Here is a 27,123-nt window from a genome sequence, read left to right as displayed (position 1 = left end):
AGTTCCTGAAGGCCTCTGACCATGAAAAGGAGGCCGGGGGCAACGCACGTAAGTGAGGTTAGTCAGAGGATCACATCCCCCCAAAATAAGACCTTGTGCCTTTTTTTTTTTTTGGTGGCAAAAAAAATATAAGACAGGGTCTTATTTTTGGGAAAACTTGGTATTTACACTGATGCTTCATTTTTCAGGCTAACGGACTCGCGAAACGTGAAAAATATGGCAGCAAAAGGCAGCCCTTATTAAAAAAAAAATCCTCCAAAGCAATAAAAGTCCCGTTCATAGGTTACAATTATTGTCGAATCCTATATATGCTGATACACATAAGACAAAAAATGGAATGTTCGGTTATTAAGCATTTGAGGTCCTTGGTACTCCTCTGAGCTGGGTGGTTTTCTTGCAGACGTTTCATGAGCCAACTAGGTAACATCCTCAGTGCTTAGAAGGGAGCGGGGTTTGCTCTCTGTTTATATACAGGTGGCTTGCCCTGTCAGTGTTGGTGGGACGGAGGGAGGGAGAGAGAGAGAGAGAGAGAGAGATTTGGATAGACAGGCAGGAAGACAGAGAGACAGAGGTTCCTTGGTGCTCTCTGATCTTGGCTGTTTTCTTGCAGACACTTCATGATCCAGCTAGGATCTTGTCCTCAGTGCTAGAAGGCCGTGGGGTTTTCTTGTCCTATCAGATTAATATTAGACCAAAAACGAAGAAGTAAAACACTATCCGAGTAAGGAACGACCAATTCAGACAAACAATGGGACACTAAACAACAGCTTTTAAACAAGAAAACACCAAGAACTCTCCCACCAATGCTGACAGGCAAGTTGCTACTATATAAACAGCAAGCAAACCTCGTGCCTTTTTGCACTAGATGGGTCCTGAAATATCTGCAAGGAAACAACCAAGCTTCAAGGACTCCATATCCCATCCCCACCCATCATTCATCCATCCATCCATCATCTATCTCAATATGTCTGTCTGTCTGTCTGTCTGTCTGTCTGTCTGTCTGTCTGTATCTATCTATCTATCTATCTATCTATCTATCTATCTATCTATCTATCTATCTATCTATCTATCTATCTATCTATCGACTATTCATCTATACATCCATTCATTTAACTTGCATATAATAAAGTTGGCCCAGATGACCTACAAGGTCCCTTCCAACTCTGTGAATCTGTTAAACTTTCTGATAATCAGAGCAAACCTCACTCCCTACCCCCGCTGATGATGTTACCTAGCTGGGTCATAAAACGTCTGCAAGAAAACCACCAAGCTCAGAGAGCACCAAGGACCCCCCTCAGTTCAACCCCGAGCTACAAATATTCCCTTCCATCGGCCTTAAACATTTCCTTTACTTAAAACTACAAAAACAATTAGCAGTGATATGACAGAAGGTTTAAACTGTGTCACGGAGGCCAGAAATGTCCTATATATATATATATATATATACACGTATTTCCTCCCTCCAGCTGTTATTTATTTAAAAGGGGTTGAGGAAGAGAAGGTAAAAACCTAACAATCATGTGTGGCTCGGTCTCCTTCAGCTCTGGCTGCGGGAAAAAACATTAACCCATGGTGTCTGAGACTTTATCGCAGCCACAATGTCCCACGTGTCTCCATGTCACTTCTAACATTTACCGGAATGCATGAAAGAGCTAAGTTGAAGCAACAGCTTTTTTAATGGAGAAGGCCAGGATAGATGTAGGCAGGAAGACGTACTTTGTGGTCCGGGCAATTAAAGAACTCCTACCGCCTGGCAGTCACCAAATGGATTTTGCACTTTTGTTCTCTTTTAGGAATAAAGAGAAGTCTGGGACTCCAGCAAAAGGCAGTCCAAGGATCTCCCAAGGTTGATGCATCGGATTTGACAGAAGGCGCCGAGGTGCCTGGTGGCCTAAATTCCTGGCCACCTCTTGAGCCACATCTAAGTGCAGGCAAATCAATGGGGCCCTATCTGAGCATACCACGTACGCTCCTCTAACCCACTGCCGTTCCAATCTATATTTTGAAGAAATAACCTTCAAAACAAAAAAAGAAGAAGAATTATTTTGCGACACGTAATCCTCAACTTACAACCGCAATGGAGCTCCGGATTTCCTTTTCTAGCCAGGCGGTTGTTAAGTGAGTGAAGCGGCAGCCAAAAAAGCCAAAGCAATCCTAAGTTGCGTTTACAGAGGGATACAATCAAGATCAAGGGAGGTATTAATACCACTCTATAAAGCCTTAACAGATAGGAGATAATCAGAGTTGGAAGGGACCTTGTAGGTCATCCAGTCCAACCCCCTGCCCAAGCATTTCTACACCATTTCTGACAAATGGCGATCCAGTCTCTTCTTGAAGGTCTCAAGTGATGGCGCTCCCACAACTTCCGAGGGCAACCTCTGGTCCATTGGTTGACTGTTCTCACTTAGTAAGACCACATAGAGTACTGCATCCAGTTTTGGTCACCAAACTATAAAAAAGATGTTGAGACTCTAGAAAGAGTGTAGAGAAAAGCAACCAGGATGATTAGGGGACTGGAGGCTAAAAACACACGATGAATGGTTACAGGAACTGGGCCTGGCTAGTCTAGGGAAGAGAAGGACCAGGGGAGACATGATAGCAGAATTCCAATATTTGAGGGGCTGCCACAGAGAGGAGGAAGGGGTCAAGCTATTCTCCAAGGCACCCGAAGGCCAGACAAGTAATAACGACGGATGGAAACTGATCAAGGAAAGATTCAACCTGGAAATAAGGAGAAACTTTCTGACAGTGAGAACAATCAACCAATGGAACAGAATTTGCCTTCAGAAGTTGTGGGAGCTTCATCACTTGAGACTTTCAAGAAGAGACTGGACTGCCATTTGTCAGAAATGGTGTAGGGTCTCCCGCTTGGGGGGGGGGAGTTGGACTAGATGACCTACAAGGTCCCCTTCCAACTCTTGTTAAATCTTAACGGAGTTGTTTTGACAATCACATCCTCCCCCCAAAAACACTCCATGCGGCACTCCAGAGTTGCAAGAGAGAGAAAAAACCGCACGGTTTTGCAAGAGGAACGATTCACGCCTCTGGAAATATTTTTGGCTGCTACCCTGGGTTTGGGGAAAGGTTAGGTAAACAGCCATTTTTTTGTGTTTTTGTTTTTTTGCAAAGATGAAACCATCTTCCCCTCTAAAGCCAACAAATGCAATTTGAATGTATGGCTATCTTTGAAAAGCAGCATCTGTCGGTGCCGTTTTTTTTCGGGGTGGGGAAGCACTTCATTACAAGCCATACGTGCTTTTGGAGACAAGAGGGAAAACGTGGGGGTTTGTGCCTCGGCCTCGGAAAGATAAATTCTGTTTTTTCGTTTTGCCGCTGGAGTTTGGTTCAGATATTCCCCACCCACCCCAGCTCTTTGCAAAAGCAACTCAAAACGCCAACTCCTGAAAGCCAAAAAGAAAAGAAAAAAGCGTATTCCACCAACATGTTTGCATGTGGCGGATAAAAGAAAAACCCGGGCTTTTTATTTTTTTTATTTTTTCCCCTCTGATGGATAAAGTTATGGGAGAGAAGACCGGAGAGATCCTCCCTCCCTCCCTCCTCCCTTGGTCTTCGGAGAGTCCAAGAATAAATTATCCTGATAAGATCTGGAAAAGTTGGGTTGGAAGTGAAAGAGGTTTTCACATCTGCGCCTTCTGCACCCCAGCCCTGGGAATAAAGCGTTTCGTGTTCCCTTCGCAGAAAAAAAAATGTGAGAAAATCTTCTCCTTCTTCCTTTTTTTTTGAATGGTTGGAGACGGTAGTTTTTGCTCGTGTCTGCGCCTGGTTTTGGAGCCAAGGATGGAGGATTAAACTTGCAATAGACGAGGCATTTTCCTCCTCGTCTGCTTGCCAAGCTGGGCTGGAAGTGACGATGACCGCATACATTTTACGCCTATCCAGCTATCCCAGAATAACACTAGAGGATGGTCTTCCTCAACCTGGTGCTCTCCAGGAATTTGGGGGAATTCTGGGAGGTGCAATAGCCACACTTTTGCCGGGGGGTGGGGTGGCTTCAGGTCAATCACCAGGAGGCTGTGAGTTCTAGTCCTGCCTTGGCTACGAAAGCTGCCTGGGTGACTTTGGGTCAATCACCAGGAGACTGTGAGTTCTAGTCCTGCCTTAGGCATGAAAGCTGCCTGGGTGACTTTGGGTCAATCACCAGGAGACTGTGAGTTCTAGTCCTGCCTTGGGTATGAAAGTGAACTGGGTGACTTTGGGTCAATCACCAGGAGACTGTGAGTTCTAGTCCTGCCTTGGGTATGAAAGCTGCCTGGGTGACTTTGGGTCAATCACCAGGAGACTGTGAGTTCTAGTCCTGCCTTGGCTATGAAAGCTGCCTGGGTGACTTTGGGTCAATCACCAGGAGACTGTGAGTTCTAGTCCTGCCTTGGCTATGAAAGCTGCCTGGGTGACTTTGGGTCAATCACCAGGAGACTGTGAGTTCTAGTCCTGCCTTGGGTATGAAAGTGAACTGGGTGACTTTGGGTCAATCACCAGGAGACTGTGAGTTCTAGTCCTGCCTTGGGTATGAAAGCTGCCTGGGTGACTTTGGCCAATCACCAGGAGACTGTGAGTTCTAGTCCTGCCTTGGGTATGAAAGTGAACTGGGTGACTGGACCAATTGCCAGGAGACAGTGAGTTCTAGTCCTGCCTTGGGTATGAAAGTGAACTGGGTGACTTTGGGTCAATCACCAGGAGACTGTGAGTTCTAGTCCTGCCTTGGGTATGAAAGCTGCCTGGGTGACTTTGAGCCAATCACCAGGAGACAGTGAGTTCTAGTTCTGCCTTGGGTATGAAAGTGAACTGGATGGCTTTGGATCAATTACTAGGAAATGTTGAGTTCTAGTCCTGCCTTAGACATGAAAGACAGCTGGTAACTTTGGTTCAATCACCAGAAAATGCTGAGGTCTAGGTATGAAAGCTGGCTGGGTGACTTTGGACCAACCACTAAGAGACTGTGAGTTCTAGTCCCGCCTCAGGCACGAAGATTGGCTAGATGACTTTGGGCCTGTCAGTCTCTCTTGGCTCAACCAACCTCACAGGATTGTTGTGGGGAAAATAGGAGGAGGAAAGTGTGTTGGATATGTTCATTGCCTGAACTTATTTGTAAAACATTAAAAGCAGGATGCAAAGAAATGAATAAATGAAATAACAATGGCTACTAAAAGCACTGGAACTCCCCTTGCTAACCAGGGCAATCACGTGATGCCACATTTTATGTCCATTTAGTGACAGATAGTTCCAGCCTCAATTCCTGTTGTTAACTGAAAATGACCCACAATTTGTACTTTGTGAAAGAGAAAACCATACTTCTTGGAATGAAGGAAGGAATGAAAACTTTGATGGCACTGGAGTCTTCCAAGAAGTGCTCCAGACTACACGTAGTCCTCAAATTACGACCAATATTGAGTTAAAACTTTCCATTACTAAGTGAGACAATTGTTAAGTGAATTTTGCTCCACTTTACGACCTTTCTTGCCATAGTTGTTAAGGGAAATCACTGCAGTTGTTAAGTTAGTGATGCGGTTGTGAAGTGAACCTGGCTTCCCCGGGTTGGCTTTGATTGTCGGAAGGACACAAAAGAGGATTACCTGACCCCAGCAAACTGCAACGGTCATAAATATGAATCACCAAGTGTCTGAATTTTGATCATGTGACCAGGGAGATGCTGCAACAGTTGCAACTGTGAAAACTGGTCCTAAGTCATTTTTTTTTTCAGTGGATTGTAACTTGAAATGGTCACTGAACAAATGATTATAAACCTTGGACTTGGGGGTCAGACTAGAAGACCTCTGAGGTCCCTTCCAGGCCTTCGATTCTATGATTCTATGATCAGCAGGAAACTCAGAACTGGTTGCCAAGCGTCTTGAGTTTTGACCATGTGACCATGGGCAGGCTACAATGATTGTTAAGTGTGAAAAAGGGTCATACATCACTTTTTTGGTGCCATTGTAACTTTGGTCATTAAATTTGAACTGCTGTAAGTTGAAGACTTCCTGCATATTTCCTATATATATATATTTATATATTTATACTTATATATCCTGTTTCCCTGAAAATACGACCTACCCTGAAAGTAAGTCCTAGCTTGATTTTTACATGTGTGCCCAATATAAGCCCTACCCCCCCCCCAAATAAGCCCTAATTAAGAGTGCACAGGTAAAAATTAAGCTAGGGTGGTTTGGGGGGGGTTGGAGCTGCCCTACTACTAACCTTTGGACAGTTGTAGCCAGGCCTCGCACACCCCGACACCTGCCTTGCCGGCCCATTTCTTCTGCAGCCGGCAAGGCTGGCAAGGTTTTCTGAAGGCCTCTGCAGCCGAGAACAGAGCTCCAGATTGATCAGGCCTTCAGGAAAGCGGGTAAAACCAGATAATTGGAAAAAGAAACTGGAAAGCAACAGAGAAAGGAGGAACGAGTAAGAGAAAGGGTCAAAAAATGACCCTTTCCTATCTTCAACCATCGTCTCTTACTTTCCTTACTGTATTAAGTAAGAGACGATGGTTGAAGATAGGAAGGGTAAGGATTCCACATGAAGGGGTGTTTTATTAGTTAAGATATAGAATTATTGATTTTGATAAATCTGGAATTAAAACTTTATCACAGAATTATTATTAAAGGTATATAAATATCAATTAAAATAAAAATAAGGATTAATACTTTAATTGGAATAAATATGAAAACGAGATTTTTATGATAGGATTATTATTTAAGATATATAATTGTTTACGGAATACACAAGAAAATCAATATAATAGTATGGGGAAGGAAATGCCATGTGGAATCTGATTGAGAACATATATGTACATAGTACATGGCAATAGATAAAAATGATTAGATTGTTATTAGGCTATATAATTTGTTAAATGAAAATAATATGATTATAATATGATTTGTGTAATGTAATGAAATTAGGGAGGGAGGTTGTTGTATTTTAAAAAAATAAAATGGTGGCAAAATCAATATTAAAAGGGGGATAAATATTGGATAATATAAACGAAGATGAATTTGTGAATGATTAATTGAATGATATAATTTGGAAAAAAAATTGCAAATACGATGAATACAAGAATATATATTTAAAATTGAATGATATTAAGAACATAGAGATTGAGTAACGTATGAGAATACTGAATGAAAAAATTGGCGATCGATAATGATATGAAATAAGATAAGAAAGCTAATAGGAGGAATGTGTAATTATAGTCATGTTTGATTTAAAATGTTAAAAAACCTGGAACCACACTGTTCACCCAAAGATGTATTTAAAGAAATTTTTAAAAAAATGTATTGCGGAGGGGAGGAAAGCCTTGCTGGCCACAGAAGAAGAAGTCCCTGAAGGCCTCTGACAGAGAAAAGGAGGCCGGGGGAGAGTCAGTGAGTGAGAGAGAGAGGAAGAGAGAAAGAGAAAGAGATGATAAAGAAAGAGGTGAAGTGAGAGTGAAAGAAATAGAGATAGATAGATAGATAGATAGATAGATAGATAGATAGATAGATAGATAGATAGATAGATAGATAGATAGATAGATAGATAGATAGATAGACAGATAGACAGAGATAGATCAACAGACAGAAAAACAGACAGACAGACAGACAGATAGATAGATAGATAGGTGGGTAGGTAGATAGATAGGTAGGTAGATAGGTAGATAGATAGGTAGGTAGACAGACAAACAGACAAATAGACAGACAGTCTGATATAGAAATATCTGACGATGGGCAACACCCCTCAATCTTCTTTTCTAAGTTTTTGTGCTCAGAAACAAAAGCCGCACATCCACTATCTCGCTGTAAGATGTTCAAGGGTCACCTTGAACCGTGAGATGGGTAGCAAATAAATTAGATAGGCAGATAATAGATGATAGATCCATAAGTAGGTAGGCAAATAGGTAGGCAGGCAGGCAGGCCAACAGATAGGCAGATAAACTGACAGGCAGAAGGCAGGCAGGCAGGCAGGTAACTAGACAGGCAGACAGACCTGCAGGCAGGCAGGCAGGCAGGCAGGCAAGTCAGTAGACAGATAAGTAGGCAAATAGCCAGCCAGCCAGTCAGACTTCCAGAGCAACTCAGAAGGTCTCTGTCTCTCATGTACAAAAGAGAAGGTGCCAAAAGAGTTGTTTAAAAAAAGGCCCTTGGTTTGTGTGTGTGTATATATATGTCAATTCTCCTTTGGCCACTGAATAATCATAATCATCATAATCATCATCATCATTTGGACCTGAGATATGTGCAAACACACCTCCAGATATATAAACAAAAGGTTCTTTTAGATAGCTGTGCTTAGCTAAATGAGAGAGGCTAAAAAGGATGGACGGACCGGTAGAAAGACCCAACCTGAGAGAAAGAGAGCAAAGGAGCCAGATTGTTGCTTTCCTTCGCCATTCCAAAAAAAGGCAGCCTTTCTTTTTTTTATTATCATTCTTTCAATTTCTTTGTTGCTGACATCTCCTGGGTGCCTTCCCAATTTTAAGGCGCGCCCTTAAATGAAAGGTGGCCATTATTTGGAAGTGAAGAAAGAGAAGGGAATTTGCCCTGCTCTTTCCCCATTGTGCAGGAAACCGTATTCGGGAGGGGTTAATCTGCTTTCCAAATGAATAAACAATGGGTCCCTCTGTCGCCACGGGGAGATATCATCTCCGCAGGGAGAGCCATCTCGAACAAATGGGGCTGGAGGAAATGACCCGCTGGAACCCCACACCTGGAAATCGCCCGGAGGACCCAGGTGAGGACGGAGATCAGAAGGGGTTTCATCGGGTGTACAAAAAAAGAGGGGAGATCCCCTCTGTCCTGCTTGGTCGCTCAGGATCACAGGGGCTACGGCCCACAACAGAAGGGGGCCTTGTGGGGGGGGGGGGGAAGGGTGTCCCATTCAGGAAAAAGAGGGCGGCTTTGAATCCAGGGCAGGGATGAATTAGGACAATATGGCTTATGGGTGTGCAAATCACCCAGCTGTCTTTCATACCTCTGGCAGGACTAGAATTCACAGTCTCCTAGGTTCTAGCTCAGCTGGGTGACTTTGGGCCAATCACCAGGAGACGGTGAGTTCTAGTCCCGCCTTAGCCATGAAAGACGGCTGGGTGACCTTGAGCCAATCACCAGGAGACAGTGAGTTCTAGTCCCGCCTTAGCCATGAAAGACAGCTGGGTGACCTTGAGCCAATCACCATGAGATGGTGAGTTCTAATCCCGCATTAGCCATGAAAGCCAGCTGGGTGACTTTGGGCCATTCACCAGGAGTTGGTGAGTTCTAGTATCTCCAGAGGCACAATAGCCAGCTGGATGACATTGGGCCAAAGTCACCCAGCCATCTTTAATAGGCTGCGCTAGAATTCACAGTCTCCTGGTTTCAAGGCCAGCTCCTTCATTAATTACCACACCAAACCGGATGTCCACCACCTAGCCGTCCTGTCAATACAGGTGGGCAAAATACCCTCTTTGCTCTTTCACGGAAGCTAAAAGAAAGAAAAATTCAAAAATTCACATTTCCACGGGAAAGGGAGAAGAAGAAAGAGGAGGAGGAGGAGGGAGGAGGAGGAGGAGGAGGAGGAGGAGGAGGAGGAGGAGGAGGAGGAGGAGGAGGAGGAGGAGGAGGAAAGATTGGCCGTCCACCACAGACAGAGGAAGGACCGAAGTGATTTGCCCTTCATGTAATTTTCATGAGCCCTCCACTGCGGCACGGCTGATTATTTAATGACCGCAATAGGTGTTAAAAAGTTTCTGCCACACGGGGAATGTATTATGAAACAGGAAGAGGCAAGTTAGAAGCACCAAGGTGAGATAATGGCCTTCTGCATCATTGGGCTGCCAACCCCGCTTAGCTTCCAGCCAGGCGGCTAGAGACTTACAAACCCTACATTCCTCGTAAAATATAGATAGAATGTTAAAGTAAATGACAAACAGAGAAGTTGTCACCTTCCGGGAGATGGGAACGCCACAGCGGCCACCTCGAAAGCAGATGTTGCTCAACAGCAATTTATTTGCAGCATTGTACAGAATTTGATTTTGGTCCACTGGAAGACATTCAGCAGAAGGCAGGAGCAGAACTTTATGCGAAGTTTACCCCTTCAGGCTTGTGCCCGCGGGGAATGACACGGCTGAATGCACCAGCATCAGAGGGTGGTCCTTGACGTACAACCACAACTGAGCCCAGAATTGGTGCTGCTAAGTGAGACCCTGGTTCAGTGAGCTTGACAACTTCCGTTTTACGACTTCACTGGCCACCCTTGTGAAGTGAATCTGTTCTGACCCAAACCTGGTTCCAAGAGTGCAAACGCGAGACAAATGTCACAGCACAACCTTTTTACTGTTTCATTCACGAATCCTGTTTCTTCACAGGTAAAAAGGCTGCTTCCAACTCATTCGCTCCGATAAGAAAGAGCCTTGCCAAGTTTTTGCAAGGCTGCCAAGAACACCAGATAACGCTACTAAACAATAAATCAAAGAGTTTCCAAACACCAACTCAGATATTCCTAATGTCCACCGGGCTCAAGTATCAAACTCTTCTGCCTTCTACAAAGAACTGCGGTTTCTCAGCTGGCTTTTATCTCTTCAGGGAGGGGCCATTACATTGTAGCCTTACTCCTGAGTCGCCTGTGCTGCTGCAGCTGCTCTTTCCTACCAGCAGCCCTGTGCACACACATGCTGAGCACAGGCTCCTCAGTCTCCTCTTCATCACTGCTGCCAGCCTCCACAATCTCCAAAGGCAGCACTCCACTCCCTGATGGTCCTGGCCCCATCCCTGCATCACACACACGTAGGCCCCTCACCTGAATCCTCGCTCTCCGAGGCCTCAGCCGTCCACACCTGCTGCCGGCAAACCACAACAGAATCACTGCGGTTGTAAAGTTAGCAACATGATTGTTAAGTGAATCTGGCTTCCCCCTTTGACTTTGCATGTCAGAAGGTCGCAAAAGGAGAACGCAGCATCCAAATGACCGTAAGTCACATTTTTGTCAGTGACGTTGTAACTGTGAACGGTCCCTAAATGAACCGTTGTTAAGTTGAGGACTACCTGCAATCGATGCCATCCGCCTGGCTTGGATGCGGGCCTTTTCCCTCTTTCTTTCTTTTGCTATCATGGTATTCTCGGGTGTTCCTTTTATTTTTACATCGATCTTTAAACACAGTGTTTTTTTCCTCCTGAGCCTGCATGAAGGAAGCCTGCTGCTTGCAACTCTTATTTATTTGTTTCGCTGTGTTTATATACCCGAACAGTTCTTTAGGGGGAAAACGGTGTAGGAAGTTAAAACCCACTCCTCTCCTAGAAAAATGAAATATTTTGGGTTCTATTAAAAAAAGGCAGAATATTTCCCCTAAAAGAGAAGTAGGAAACTCAGAGAGGCAGGAACTCAGGCCCCCACCCGCACCTTTGTTAATGGGCCACTTAAGGCCTGGACCAATCTATTCTACATAACAAAGATCTACCTCCTTCAGGCAGAGCCATTAAATTGCCCTTCATTGCACCACCCACCACATTTCAACCAAACGTGTAGCTATGACCTCTGACAGCAACCAATCAGGATACTCTTCCTGTACCCCAGGAATTCAAAACCACTCTCAGCGTCGCTTTCCTTTTTGCTCAGGATCTCTAAGCCACGTGATCCTGTCTTCCATTAAACCATCTTTCCAAACAGCCTCCATGTTTCCAGTGTCTTTCTTCCCCACTTGGAACTGAACCCAGAAGGACATTTCTTCCAACAATTGGCTTTTTAGAAAAAGTCAAAATGTGATTCATTCAAATGCACAAATCCATTATTTTAATAATGATGATGTTATCATTGTCATTTGGAACACAACCCGCCAGATATCACAGTTGTCGAAAACCAAAGCATACAATTTATTGATATCGCTGTACCGGGAGATGCCAGAGTTGAAGACAAAGAACTGGGGGGGGGGGGGAAAAAATCCCAAAATATCGCAACCTGGCCATCGAAACTACGCGATTACGGATGAAACCTGTAACAGGGATAGCCATTGTCATCGGGGTACTTGGTACCATGCCCAAGAATTTTACAAAATACATCAAGAAATGGCAGCTTCCTGCAATAACTCCAGCGGAGCATTCAAAAATGCTATTTGGAATAGTGTACATTTTACGAAGATACTTGGTTTGATACCTAGGATGCTGGCAGCAACCTGTATCAACCATCAGCACCAGTCAATGGTATTTCTGACGCATTTTTGAATGTTCAGTTGACAAAATGAATAATGATGGTGATACCATAAAACTGGTGGGACCATAAAATAAAAAAAAGTCATAGAAAATGAAGCAGTTAAATTGCTCTGGGACTTCAGAATCCAGACAGGCAGGCACCTGCCACGTTAACACCCCCGGATTTAGCAGTTGTTCATAAGAAAGACAAAAATGTCTGGATAGTGAATGTGGCAGTGCCCGGAGACAGCAGAAGAGAAGAGAAAGAACTGGAGAAGGGAACAAAAATACAAAAGACTTACAAATAGAAATAGAACAACTGTGGCAAAAGCAAGCAAAAGCAAGCAAGTTATAGGCGCCTTGGGTGCAGTCCCAAAACAACTGCAGCACCACTTGAACACCATCAGTGGCATTGACAAATTTGCCATCGGTCAATTGCAAAAGGCGGCTTTGCTTGGAACAGCTTCCATCCTGCGACGATATCTGTAACACCGTCAAACATCCACATCTGCCTATCTCAGGTCCTCGATAAGGACTCGACAGGTAAACAAAAATGCCAAACCCGGTCTGAACATCCGACTTACTGCGTGATGATCGGTAATGATATTTGTAACACGATCTAACACCCACATCTGCCTCTCCCAGATCCTCGGTAAGAACTTGATAGGTAGACAAAAAAATGCCAAACCCAGCCTGAACAGGCAGCATACTGTGCCATCAACCATCATAATTTTTATTACGGCCACAGACCAGCGTCACTAATAAAAAGCATTAAAGGATTTATAGTCCTTGCAGTCATCTGGTCATTAGCACTCTTTCTGAGAATCTTACAAATCCTTCCATTCTCCACCATTCAGTCAGAACAGAAGAAGTTTCTTGGACGAGAAGTGAAACACCTTCGAGCAAAAACAAAGAAAGCCCAGTTGCTGGGACAACCATGACCTGGATGATGGAGAATCTCCATAGACATTTTTATTTATTTTTATGTTTATTTATTTATTTAGTTGTCAAGCGATTATAAGATAACAGGTACAAGAATAAACAGAGTTATGAATACATGAAATGGGTACATATAAGAAAAATAAACAATAAGACAGGGAGGGTAGGCACATTGGTGCACTTATACACGCCTCCTAAAGACCTCTTAGGAAAGGGGTGAGGTCAACAGTAGACAGTCTAAGGTTAAAGTTTTTGGGGTTTGGGGAAGAAACCACAGAGTCAGGTAGAGTATTCCAGACATTGACCACTCTGTTGCTGAAGTCATATTTCCTGCAATCAAGTTGAACAGATAACAGATAAATCAGAGTTGGAAGGGACCTTGTAGGTCATCTAGTCCAACCCCCCGCCCAAGCGGGAGACCCTACACCATTTCTGACAAATGGCAGTCCAATCTCTTCTTGAAAGCCTCAGGTGATGAAGCTCCCACAACTTCTGAGGGCAACTTCTGTTCCATGGGTTGATTGTTCTCACTGACAGAAAGTTTCTCCTTAGTTCCAGGTTAAATCTCTCCTTGTTAAGTTTCCATTCATTATTCCTTGTCTGGCCTTCGGGTGCTTTAGAAAATAGCTTGACCCCTTCCTCTCTGTGGAAGCCCCTCAAATATTGGAAGACCTCTATCATGTCTCCCCTGATCCTTCTCTTTACTAGACTAGCCAAGCCCAGTTGCTGCAACTGTTCATTGTATGGTTTAGTCTCCGGTCCCCTAATTATCCTGGTTGCTCTTCTCTGTACTTTTTCTAGAGTCTCAACATCTTTTTTATAATGTGGTGAGCAAAACTGGATGCAGTACTCTAGGTGTGGTCTTACTAAGGCTTTATAGAGTGGAATTAGTACTTCCCTTGATCCTGACTGTATCCCTCTGTTAATGAAATTTAGGATTGCATTACCTTTTTTGGTGGCGGCTGCACACTGCTGGCTCATAATTAGCTGGTTGTCCACTAAGTCTACAAGATCCTTCTCACAGCTACTGTTATTGAGCCTGGTTTCATGCAGTCTATATGTGTACTTTTGGTTTTTCTTGCCTAAGTGTAGGACTTTACTTTTCGTTTGGTGCGGTTTACCTTGAGTTTGTATCTATTGTGTGTTCTTGTATTGTTATGGTTGAAGCTGAAGGATTCATTGACTGACTGGTAGGACATTGCAATGTATAATTTTATGTACCATACTTAGATTGGACCGAAGGCGGCGTAGTTCTAGATTTTCTAGGTCTAGAATTTTGAGTCTGGTGGCATAAGGTATTCCGCAACAAGTAGAGGAGTGGAGAACTCTTCTTGTGAAATATTTCTGGACTTTCTCAACTGTGTTAATATCCAGACTGATGAGCTGTATTCGAGTATTGGTCTAGCAAATGTTTTGTATGCTCTAGTTAGTAGTGTAATATTACCGGAGAAAAAGCTACGTAGGATTAGGTTAACAACTCTTAATGCCTTTTTGGCTATGTAGTTACAGTGGGCTCTAGCACTTAGATCATTAGATCCTACATCCTACAAAATAAGTGGTTTTTAAAAGTTTCCGAAAGCCAATTTAATGTACATAAATAAGTAAGTGAGCAAACAAGTACCCGCATTCAGATCTATAGGATTCCATTTTAATTGGATAATTGCCCAGAGGGAATCTGATCCAAAGCCAAATATGTGGGTAATCCAATATGCACCTTGGATCAAGCAGAAGATTTGTTGCCAAAAATTTTTTTTACCCCTAACAACAATCAAGTGTTCGTGTTCGTCCCTGTCCATCAAACTCAGCTAGGTACCCCCATGGAGACAGCATTACTTTGTGAAAATAATATTTACACAGACCAACCCACATAAAAGGAAGCCTGTCTTGGGAGATACACACTGCAGATGAGACATCAAGTCTTTAAAGAAATACAGAGTAAACGCCTGGTTTTGTAGTTTGTGCTTCTTACACGCTGGGAGCAAAAATGGAAAACTAGGGGGAAAAAAGGAGGATAATCTGAAAGTAATCCTTTGGCTAGGTTCGCACAATACACTTAACCCACAATTGTGATGTGTTAGGTTTCAGCTTAGTGATTTGTTTTGGTGTCAGCTAGCACGGTTTGTAAACTACGGTAAACAGTCCATGACTTAATGAAGTAGGAAGGCAGCCTTTTTTCCTACACCTAGTAGATTTAGAATAACTTTATTGTCATGTTGAATGTACACTAATTGGCATACAGTAAAATGAAATTTCATTGTATACAGCTTTCAAAGAGTCTCCACCTCCAATATACACTACAAAAGCGTGACAAAAAGAAAAAATAAATACAAAATTATGCGTATATCCACATATATTATACAACAGAGAAACAACATCGTCTAATTTGGATGCATATGTACACATGGTGAGAAAGTCGAATCTTGCGAGTTTACCAGACGGATGGCATAGGGAAGAAAGCAGTAACTTACAAGGCCTTGCAAAGAGCCAGATTTAGCTCTGTATTAATTGCTCTGACCAACCATAATACTCTAAGGAGAAACGTTTGTTCTGGCAAGTGAGGTCAAATACATTTGAGGTAGAACAATTTTATTGTATATACTTGCTGCGAAGCCAAGAATTTTATGCACCAAAATACTACTACAAAATTGAGTTTAGCTTAACTGAGCACCTTTTAAAAGAACCTATATAAAAGTAATCCTCGACATACAACCACAATTGAGCCCAAAATTTCTGTTGCTATGTGAGTCAGTTGTTCAGTGGGTGTTGCCCCCTTTCTGGCCAGAGTTGTTAAGTGAATCACTGCAGTTGTTAAGTTAGTAAGGCGGTTGGTTAAGTGAATTGGGCTTCCTCATTGATTTTGCTTGTCAAAAGGTTGCAAAAGGAGATCACGTGATTCCCAGGACATTGCAATATTGTCATAAACGTGAGTCACATGCCAAGCGGCTGAATTTTGATCATGTGACCATGGGGATGCTGCAACGGTTATAAGTGTGAAAAATTGTCATAAGTTACTTTTTTTCAGTGCCGTTGTAATTTTGAATGGTCACATCAGTTCATGGTAAAACATTCACATCTGCCTATCCCAGGTCCTTGGGAAGAACTCGATACGTGGATAAAAATGCCGAATCCAATCCAAACATCTGGCTGACTATGCAACAAACCATAATCATAATAATAATGATGATGATGATGGACAAGAAGTAGAGGTCATGAGGAAGGGCCCCCAATGCAGCGAGGCAGGGCAGAACCAAAGGTAAAATTTGTAAATCTTGGGCCAAAACATGTCCTCCTCGTACTGGAGACGTCTCCGTTTTGTAAAAATTTTAAGTTTATACGGGTAATCCACAACCCAAAGGTGCTTTTTCAAGAGGCAACTGGACTTTTCTTGCTTTTTTTTTTTCCTTTTGAAGGCGTTTCGCTTCTCATCCAAGAAACTTCTTCAGCTCCGACTGGATGGTGGGGAATGGAAGGATTTGTGTTCTCTGCAGAGGAAAAACTGCAAGAACCATTTGCACGACTCAGGTGACCCGGAGGACACAGATAAACCTCCAAGTGCTTCAACAACCCTCTAAAAAAGAATGCAAATGACCAGCTTTTATTCAAGGAATATAAATTCTATTCTATTCTTTCTCTGTTCTATTCTATTCTATTCTCAATAAAGATTCTGTTCTATTCTATTCTATATTCTATGCTATTCCTTCTCTATGCTATGCTATGCTATGCTATGCTATGCTATGCTATGCTGTGCTATGCTATGCTATGCTATGCTATGCTATGCTATGCTATGCTATGCTACGCTATGCTATTCCGTTCCGTTCCATTCCATTCCCTTCTCAATAAAAAATCGATTTCTATTCCTATTCCATTCCACTCTACTCTACTATATTCTATTCCTCTGGAGTCACCTGCAGAGTCTGTGAGCCCAGAAAGCAGAGTCTTACTCAGGTATAAGAGATGTGTGAATGCACAACTAGCCGACAGAAGCCAGGAGCGCTGGGGAATTCCTGGGGAGCTCTTATCATTGCCGGTACCAGATTAGCGTCGGCCACTGGTTTCCAGTTACCAGTGTTGAGAATGCCGAAGGGAACCTGTTGTTGCTCTCAATAGCAGGCTGGGCTTGGAAGGAGCTGCTGCCCCATAGGGCCCTGCTGGGCTGCAGAGACGTGTAATTAAGATGCCCTGAAACCCTTCACCTGAACCTGTAATTACCTGGATGGTATCAGGAAGGCTGGTTGTTGCAAACAGTGGCTTCATTCAGCCTTTCCCCCCCTCCCTCCATGCTCCGTCGATCTAAGAAATAGTAGCGGAGGAGGGAAGTCCGATCCATATTTTAATCTTCCTGATAATAATGAGGAGCTTCATGCTTGTTTAGGGGGCTGGGGGGGAAAAGTTGAAAAGTGAATGCAACAGGCTCTCCAAACATGTCCGTGACCAGAATTAGAGTTGAAAGGGATCCTGGAGGTCTTCTAGTCCAGCCCCCTGCTCAAGCAGGAGAGCCAATACCATTTCAGACCAAGGGCTACCCCATATCTTCTTAAAATCCTCCTGTGTTGGAGCACCCACAACTTTTGAAGGCAAGTGATTCCGTGGTTGATTGTTCGCACGGACAGGAAATGTCTCCTGAGTTCCAGGTTGCTTCTCTCCTTGATGAGTTTCCATCCGTTGTTGCTTTTCCTGCCTTCAGGGGCTTTGGAGAATAGCTTGACTCCCTCTTTCTTTGGGGCAGCCCCTCAGAGACTGGAACTCTGGTGTCGTGTCTGTATTGAGTCCCTTTCTCTACCTCTTAACGGGATGAGAACTGAGCAATCGTTGGTCCTGGGAGTTTGGTTCAAGCTACCATTTGCTCCACTCCAGGGTCCCCAACACCCACCCACCCTGGGCCGTGGCCCACTATTGGGCCGCAGCCTGTACAGAACTGGGCTGCACTCAGCGGCAGACAAGCACATAGGAAGCTCCGCTCATGCGAACAGAGGGCGTTTGCTCTCCCATGCAAAGCTACAGTCACATGTGCACCCGCTGGCTCACACAAATGAAGCTGTGTGTGTGTACCTAATACACACACACACACTGTGCCAGGATGCCAACTGGAAAGATTGGAGATGTTCTGTTCTATTCTATTCTATTCTGTTCTGTTCTGTTCTATTCTATCCTATCCTAACTCTATTCTATTCTATTCCATTCCATTCCATTATATTTTCTATTATATTTTCTATTCTATTCTAATTGCTATTCTATTCTATTCTATTCTATTCCATTCCATTCCATTCCATTCCATTTTCTATTCTATTTTCTATTCCATTCTAATTGCTATTCTAATTGCTATTCTAATTGCTATTCTATTCTATTCTATTCTATTCTATTCTATTCTATTCTATTCCATTCCATTCCATTCCATTCCATTCCATCCCATCCCATCCCATTCTAACTCTATTCTATTCTATTCCATTCTATCCTATTCTGTTCTGTTCTGTTCTATTCTATTCCCGCCTCACTTAGCAATGGCAATTCTGCTCCCAATTCTGGTCGTAAGTTGAAGACCACCTATACAATTTTTCTCCACCAAAGATCAATGATTTAAAATACAGGCAAATTTCTTGCCTCCGACTTCCTGCTTCCAACCTGCATTTACCTGCTTTAAGGACGAAGAAATGCATTCCAAGTACGTGTCAGGAACTTCGCCCTATTTTACGATCAGTGCGTTAGTTACCTGTCGGAGTCGAATTTACTATCCTGATGCAACCAGTATGACTTTTTTTTTTCCCTTTCCCTCCTTTTAGGATCACCTCTAAGAACTGTGCATACTACTTTTCTGGCTGCTGATGTCTGGTGAAGTTAAAGGCAAACCTTGTTCCCCGTCACAAAATTTTACGAGTATACATTTCTGATGCTATCGTTGCTGTCACCTTTCCAGGGCCATAAACCCATGGCGAAACCAGCCGGGCGACAGCCCTGGCGCCACCCCAGCGTCTCTTTCCTTCTCTCTCGGTGCCCACTCAGAAGGGACTATGCCTCACCTCACCTTAGAGCCGCAGGATGACAAAATAGAAATCTTTTATTTGCTTGTTCAGGCAGTCCTCGAGTTACAACTGTTCGTTCAGCGACCGTTCGAAGTTACCAGGGCACTGAAAAAAGCGACTTAGGACCATTTTTCAGAGTTACCACCTTTGCAGCGTTCCCCATGGAGTTATGTGGTCCAATTCAGATGCTTGGCAGCTGATTCATATTTGTGACCGTTGCTATGTCCCAAGCAAAGTTAATGGGGAAACCAGACGCGCTTAATAACCGTGTTACTAACTTAACAAATTCAGTGATTCACTTAACAACCCGTGGCAAGGAAGGTCGCAAAATGGGGCAAAACTCCCTTAAGGAACTCCCACTTAGCAACATAATTTTGGGGCTCCATTGTGGTCATAAGTTGAGGACCCCCTGTAACTTGACTTATAATCTTGATGAACTATATGTGCAGGTAGTTTTCAACTCGCAACCATTTGTTTAGAGACTGTCCAAAGTTACAACGGCACTCAAAAAAAAAAAATATGACCATTTTCTCACTTACGACCATTTTCTCACTTAGGACCATTTTCTCACTTACGACCATTTTCTCACTTACGACCATTTTCTCACTTACGACCATTTTCTCACTTAGGACCATCCTCGTGTCCCATGATCAAAATTTCAGATGCTTGGCAAATGTTTCATAGTTATGACAGTTAAAGAGGCCTAGGGTCATGTGATCCCTGTTTTGCGACCTTCGGACGAGCAAAGTCAATGGGGGAAGCCCGATTCGCGTAACAAGCATGACTGATTTAACCGCTGCAGCGATTCCCTTAACAACCGTGGCAAGACAGGTCATATTCACATTTACATTCAAATCACCGCCTTTTCTAGCAACGGGGACATTTTGGACTCCGCTGCGGTCGTAAGTCGAGGACTCCCTGCCATAGAGCCATAACGAGAAGTAATGGGGAGGGGTGGCCTTAGGATCTGCGAGTTCCTCTTTTAAAGCCACAAAGGTTGAACATGCATCTGTTTTCCCATTTTGCGGCTGTAAACTCACGAAATTTATTACCCGCCGCTCAGAGAAATCCCTCTTAGGCCTGGTCTTGGCCATCCTGCTAGATCGATTTCACTGGACGATGCTGGGATATACATTATAAGCTGGAAAGAGGTGTCTTTTCTCTACATTATGTGTAATTTTATATACTTTTATAAAGACTCCATGCCCCCCCTCCTTCCCTGAAATGCCTTTCCTTTGGTTCTGCCCAGTCGAGTCACTGTCTGTTCTCTAATTCTTTGTATTTTTTCAGCAATTTCTTCCCAAAATTTTAGTCCTGCTGAGGTAATTAAATCACCCCCTAGCTCTGATGCAACTAACTGATGGTCACCAGCATCGTTAGTGTTTGTATGTGGCCCTTCTCCAGCCGTACCATCAACCTTATTATAATATAATCCAGCACAGAAGATGGGGAACTGTGGCGCCTTTAGGACTTGTGGACTTCAACTCCCAGAATTCCTGAGCCAGCCATGCCATGGCTGGCTCAGGAATTCTGGGAGTTGAAGTCCACAAGTCCTAAAGGGGCCACAGTTCCCCAGTCCTGATCTAGCAGATCTAGCAAAATGGGCAGGCTGCAGATCCCGTCACCCGGAGACTTTTTCCAGAGGCAAGTGGACTTTCTTGGTTTTACTTTGAAGACATTTTGCTTCTCATCCAAGAAGCTTCCTCAGCTCTGACTGGATGGTGGGGAATGAAAGGTTTTATATTCCTTGCAGACAGCTGGTCATTTGCATCCTTTTTAGAGTCACTGAGGATACTTGGGAGTCCCAAAGGTGTTTTTTCAAGAGGCAACTGGACTTTCTTGGTTTTTCTTTGAAGACATTTTGCTTCTCATCCAAGAAGCTTCTTCAGCTCCGACAGGATACTGGAGAACGAAAGGTTTTATATTCCTTGCAGACAGCTGATCATTTGCATCCTTTTAGAGGGTCGTTGAGGCCACTTGGAGGTTTATCTGTGTCCTCAGGGTCTCCTGGTTCCTGTAGTCTGCATTTTTTTTTCCTTCAGGAAATCCATTCCTACTCCCACACCATTCAAATGGAATTCATCGCAAATTGTATTGCTAAACATTTGTAGAGATTCTGAAGAAGCTTCTTGGATGAGAAGCAAAACGTCCTCCAAAGGAAAAAAACAAACAAGTAAGTCCAGTTGCCTCCTGGAATTAAAGCACATTTGGGACAACCATGACCTGGACAATGGAGAATCTCTGCAGACCATCAGCCACGGAGTGTCTGTTATTCTGTCCAGGTGGTCTTTGACTTACTCTCATTTAGTGACTGTTCAGAGTTAAGAGTTACGACCACAGCTCAGCAAAGACAAAGATAAGGGAGTTGCTTGGTTGTTAAGCACACCTGGCTTCCCCCACTGACTTTGCATATTGGAAGCCAGCTAAGGAGGAATTCAAATTGTGATCACGAATGACCTCGGGACAACGCAACCGTCACAAATACAAACCGGTGGACAAGCACCTGAATTTTGATCCCACGACCGTGGCTATGCTGCAACGGTCAGAAGTGTGAAAAATGCTCATAACTCACTTTTTTCGGCGCCGTTACAATGACGAACGGACGCTCAATGAAGGGTTGTAAGTCGAGGACCGCCTGGTCTGATTAGAGGGGGGTGGGGGCTGGAAACAGGACCTTGAGCCGAGAATTCAAAAGCACACGCCGCAGACCTCAGCTGGATGAGCCAGTCAACTGAAGAAAAAAGGGTTTTTATTCTTCCTTGTTTCGGCATTCTGAGCGATTACCCTTCCTTGTTCCCGCAACGGCGGCTCCGATCATAAAAATTCATAACTCGGTAACCTTAAAACACACACACACACACACACACACACACACACACACACACAGAGCAAACATCTCAAATCCGGCCCAGTCTAATCAATTATGCCGCCATTGTGTCAAGCAGGGCCTACCCCTCCGTATTTGGAGGGAGGGAAGGAAGGGTCGTTGCGAAGGAGGGGTATAAAATGTGCTACAAAATCAATTAAAGATGAAAAAAACACCAAAAAACACAACCCAGAACCCAAGTGATAGAGCCTCGATAAGGGAAGGCGCCATGCGAAGTGTACTTGCCGGGGCTCCAAAGCCATCAAAGAGACAGATAAGCATCTTTGGAGAGTACAAGGCGCGCACACGGGTCATAAGAGAAGAATCACTTCCTGGTTTGGGGAGGGATAGTAAAAATTTATGACCTATTCACCTTCCTTGAGCCTTTCCAAACAGCAAATGTACAGATATGGGGGGCAGGGGGGGCGGGGAGGTTTGACTTTCCAATAAAATGGTCGTCGTAAAGAACCAGTAGAGCCGTTTTGGGGTGGAGGTTTTGGCAGCCTCAGCAGGAAAGCAGAATATTTACTGTACAAGGAGAATGATAAAGAAAAGACTTTAGGCAGTAGGAGAGAGAGAGAGAGAAAGAAGGAGGGAGAAGAGAGAGAAAGAGAAAGAGAGAGAGGAGGGAGAAAGAGAGAGAGAAGGAGGAGAAAGAGAGAGAAAGAGAAAGAGGAGGGAGAAAGAGAGAGAGAAAGAGGGAGAAAGAGAGAGAGAAGGAGGGAGAAAGAGAGAAAAGAGAGAGAGAGGAGGGAGAAAGACAGAGAGAAGGAGGGAGAAAGAAAGAAAGAGAAAGAGGAGGGAGAAAGAGAGAGAGAAAGAGGGAGAAAGAGAGAGAAGGAGGGAGAGAAGGAGGAGAAGGAGAAAGAGGAGGGAGAAAGAGAGAGAGAAAGAGGGAGAAAGAGAGAGAGAAGGAGGGAGAGAAGGAGGGAGAAGGAGAAAGAGAAAAAGAGAGAGAAAGAGGGAGAAGTAGAAAGAGAAAGAGAGAGAGAAAGAGGGAGAAAGAAGGAGGGAGAAGGAGAAAGAGGAGGGAGAAAGAGAGAAGGAAGGAGAAAGAGAGAGAAAGAGAGAGAGAAAGAAGGAGGGAGAAAGAGAGAAGAGGGAGAAAGAGAGAGAAAGAGAGAGGGGAAAAAAAAACACCCCATCTTTGGATCAGGAAGCTTCTGTTTTAATGCCGCTTAACCTGCCTTTTATTAATAAATAAAGATTTGCCAGGAATGAGAAGGGATATAAAAAGAAATCACCTGGCCAATGAAGAAAAACGGCTAGAATGGGGATGGGTGGGTCCCTTTGGGAGATCCACTGCTCAGGTCCGTCCCCAAAATGTGTAAATCAGTTCTCGACCAGGAAAGGGAGGAGTGTGTGTGTGTGTGTGTGTGTGTGTGTGTGTGTGTGTGAAAGCAGTTTATCCACCACAAGTAAACCAATTCATCCCCCCAAATCAGATGCATAAGGTCTGCTGAATGTTGTGCAGGCTAATTAACGTGCAAGCAAACTCCTACAGTGTTGTAGGCCGTGGTGGTATTCAATTTTTTTTACTACCGGTTCTGTGGGCGTGGCATGGTGGGCGTGGCTTGGTGGGCGTGGCAGGGGAAGGATACCGTAAAATCCCCATTCCCTCCCCACCCCACTAACCTGCTTTCCAGCTCTGTTCTCCTGTGCAGGGCAACCAAAGGAGACCCAGCCAATCAATGAATAGATGGGGACAAGACTGACCAGAAGTGGTATTTACCGGTTCTCCGAAATATTCAAAATTTCCGCTACCGGTTCTCCAGAATCTGTCAGAACTGGCTGAACACCACCTTTAGTTGTTGGGTCTTTGTTGCTCTCTGATGTTGCTACCTAGTTTTAGTAATGAAACATCTGCAGGAAAATCTCCAGGTTCAGAGAGCATGGAGGGACCCTCTTCCACTCTGCGCACCCCACTCCTTCTAACATTGATGATGTTACCTAGTTGGGTCACGAGACGTCTGCAAGCAAATAATCAAGCTCAGAGAGCACCAAGGACCCCACAGATCAAACCTGAGCTGCAAATATTCTCTTCTGTCGGTATTCCAGTGTTCCTGTCTCCCGATGGGAATATGGGTAGTCCTTGACTTTTAACAGTTCAGTTAGTGACCGTTCAAAGTTACAACATCTCTGAAAAAACTTGACTTAGGATCGTTTTTCACCCTTATGACCGTTGCAGCATCAAATGACCACGTGATCCAAATTCAGACGCTTGGGAACCAATTCACATTTATGATGGTTGCCGTTTCCCGGAGTCATGTGATCCCCTTTTGCGACCGTCTGACCAGCAAAAAATCAACGGGGAAGCCAGATTCCACTTCACATCCGTTGTGATGACCCGGGTCGTGGCACAAAAATAACAAAGTCACAAAAGTAGATAAATTTCCTTTAATGCCTCCAACTTGGCCCCCAATGTCCAATTATCCTCGGCTGGAGATCAAACTCTTCCAAAAACAATCTACAAAGGGAAGAAATGCAGTCTGAACCCAAAGCATAGATAAATTTGAAATAAAAAAAACCCAACACAAACCACGCTGAAGTAATTGACACAACAGGCCAGGATAGTAAATTGTAGACTTCCAAAAGATAACGATAGCACACACAGTTGGGAGGAGGACAAAGACAATCCACGCTTTGCTTCCAGCAAGGTGCTGTGTGCAAACGCCCTTCTTATATCCTGTTCTCCCAGCTTCAACTAATGAAAGGGATCAGGGCCCTTTTCTCTCCCGTAAGCCATGTTGCTCCTCCGTTCCTCCCTGCATCCCCTAGGATGAAGAGGGGGTGGCTTGGGTCTTCCTTCCAGCCGGACTGTGCCCTTCCCCCGTTTCTTCCACAGCCACTGGAGCCACACTCCCACTCCCTGTTAGTTGCTCAATCTCCCCCTCAGAATCAAACTCCAACAAGGGCATGACATCCGTGTTCCCAATTTAACAACTGCAGTGCTTCCCTTAACCAGCAACAAGAAAAAAGTCGTAAAATGGAGCCAATCGCAACAACTGGAGAATTCTGGGAGTTGAAGTCCACAAGTCTTAAAGTTGCCAGGTTTGGGGACCCCTGTACTAGAATAAAGATAGGATGGAGAATAAGCAGGACAAGGTGATAAGGTACAACAGATTACTTTGGAAATCACCCCATTCTGCAGAGACGCTGTTTGAAGAGTCTCCGGTGGTCTATAGAGACGGTCTGTCCCCTTTCGAAAAGGTACTGAAACGAGTGGAAGCTTGCTGAAGAGAGTAAAAAATTGGAGAGAAAGAGAGAGAGAGAGAAAAGAGAAAGAGAGAGAAAAAATGCAGAGAGCAAGAAAGAGAGAGGGAGAAAGAGATACGAAGAGAGAGAGAAAAGAGAGAGAAAGAAAGAGAAAAAGAAAGGGAGAAAAACAGAAATAGGAAGAAAAGGAGAGAGAGAGAAAGACAGGAAGAAAAAGAGAAAAAAGAGAAAGAAAATGAAAGGGAGTAAAAGAGAAATGGGAAGAAAGGGAGAGAAAAAGAGACAGGAAGGAAGAAGAAGAGAGAGAAAGAGAAAAAGAAAAAGGGAGAAAAAGGTAGAAAGAGAGAAAGAAAGAGAGAGAGAGGGGAAGAAGGGGAGAGAGACAGAGAGAGAGAGAGAAGGAGAGAGGAGATAAAGAGAGAGACAAAGAGAGAAAGAAAGGTAAGCAGAAAGAGAGAGAAAAAGAGAAAGAGAGAGAGAGAAAAGAAAGAAAGAGAAAAGGGGAGAGAAAGAGATATAGGAAGAAAGCGAGAAAGAGAAAAAGAGAGAAAGAAAAAGAAACAGAGCGATAGGAAGAAAGAAGGGGGAGAGAGAGAGAGAGAGAGAGAGAGAGAGAATATGGCGGTTGCTTTCCCCTTAACTCTACCCTATTTAGACAACTTGCACAAATCAATTTTCTCTCTGTGGTTCAGTTTCCTTTAGCAGTTTAAACCTCAATTCAATCACGGGGCTCCAGGGATTTCCGAAACACTGAAGATTAAAACCCTCCTCCAGCCCCAAGTGTTTTTACTAATGCTGTGTGTTTAATAACTCCACTTATGAGCAATTTTGTTGGGGGGGAAAAATAAAAGAAGAAGATAAATCCAGCCCTGGCCAAAACCTCTGGAAGTGATAGAGCTGAATGTTAAAAGTCAAACTGCCCTGTACTTGCCCTTGAATAAATGCGGCAACGCGGCAATCACGCGTTCAGGAAAACGCCTTATCAGGACGGATCTATCATCCCCAGCCAGTGCCAAAAATACCTGTCCTCCTCCCTAACGCCACGCCAACTAGAGTTGTGTGGATGGCACAGTGATAAGTTTAGTTTAGTTTACTTTATTGTCATTGCACCTCGTACAATGAAATCGAACACCATCTTCAGTGCACATCGTGACCATGAAAATAAACACAAACACACACCCTTCACCCTCCACACATTGAATCGAAAACCCTCGACACCGCACCAACACTGCACTATACAGCAGAATTCAAAAGAGCTACTGCCCTGGGATAGAAGCTGTTTTTCAGCCTATTTGTCCTTGATTTTATTATTATCCTGTACTGGCTGCCAGACGGTAATAGTTCAAAAAAAGGGTGCCCAGGATGAGATGGATCTTTGAGAATGTTTTGAGCTTTCTTAAGGCAGCGGGAGCTATAAAGCTCTTCCAGTTTATTATTTTGTTGTTCATGGCAAAGAAGATTGTATGGGACCATTCCAGCTTTCAGTCAAGAGTCTTGAGACGCCCATTAGATTTCTGATCCTCGCCACTCTTGAAAACGAACCATCACCATCGTTCAACGTCTCACAATACTTTAGAAGCAGGGGTCCCCAAACTTGGCAATTTTAAGACTTGTGGACTTCAACTCCCAGAATTCTGGGAGTTGAAGTCCACAAGTCTTAAAGTTGCTAAATTTGGAGACCTCTATTTTAGAGGATCAATTCTCTCTCAAAGACCCATCGCAACGAGCTGAGTCTTTTCCCTACCCAAGCAATCTTCCCGTCACACGGGGTTTAAGGATTCTCCTCTCCCCTTATCCAGCTTACAATCGACATCTTACATCCAGTCAGAAAAAAAACAAGCCTTTGGAGGAGATCCGCATGAAACATGACTGTCCCTTCACTCAACGGAGGCCAACAAGTCTCACATGAAGTTGTCCCAAATCAGCTATTTCCTTG

At 43.9% G+C, this 27,123-nt stretch overlaps 1 protein-coding gene across 6 annotated transcripts in view; it reads right to left on the bottom strand.

Annotated features, from left to right (window-relative positions):
• Positions 1–27,123, bottom strand: part of BCAS3 (BCAS3 microtubule associated cell migration factor) — a 604,042-nt gene that overhangs the window by 248,788 nt on the left and 328,131 nt on the right. The window lies entirely within an intron of this gene.

Source organism: Pseudonaja textilis, chromosome 1 (assembly GCF_049901715.1).
Source record: "Pseudonaja textilis isolate UNSWEBS1 chromosome 1, rPseTex1.2, whole genome shotgun sequence".
NCBI classification, from domain to species: Eukaryota; Metazoa; Chordata; class Lepidosauria; order Squamata; family Elapidae; genus Pseudonaja; species Pseudonaja textilis.
Note: the sequence above shows the minus strand (reverse complement) of the source record. Positions and strands in the feature narration are given on the sequence as shown.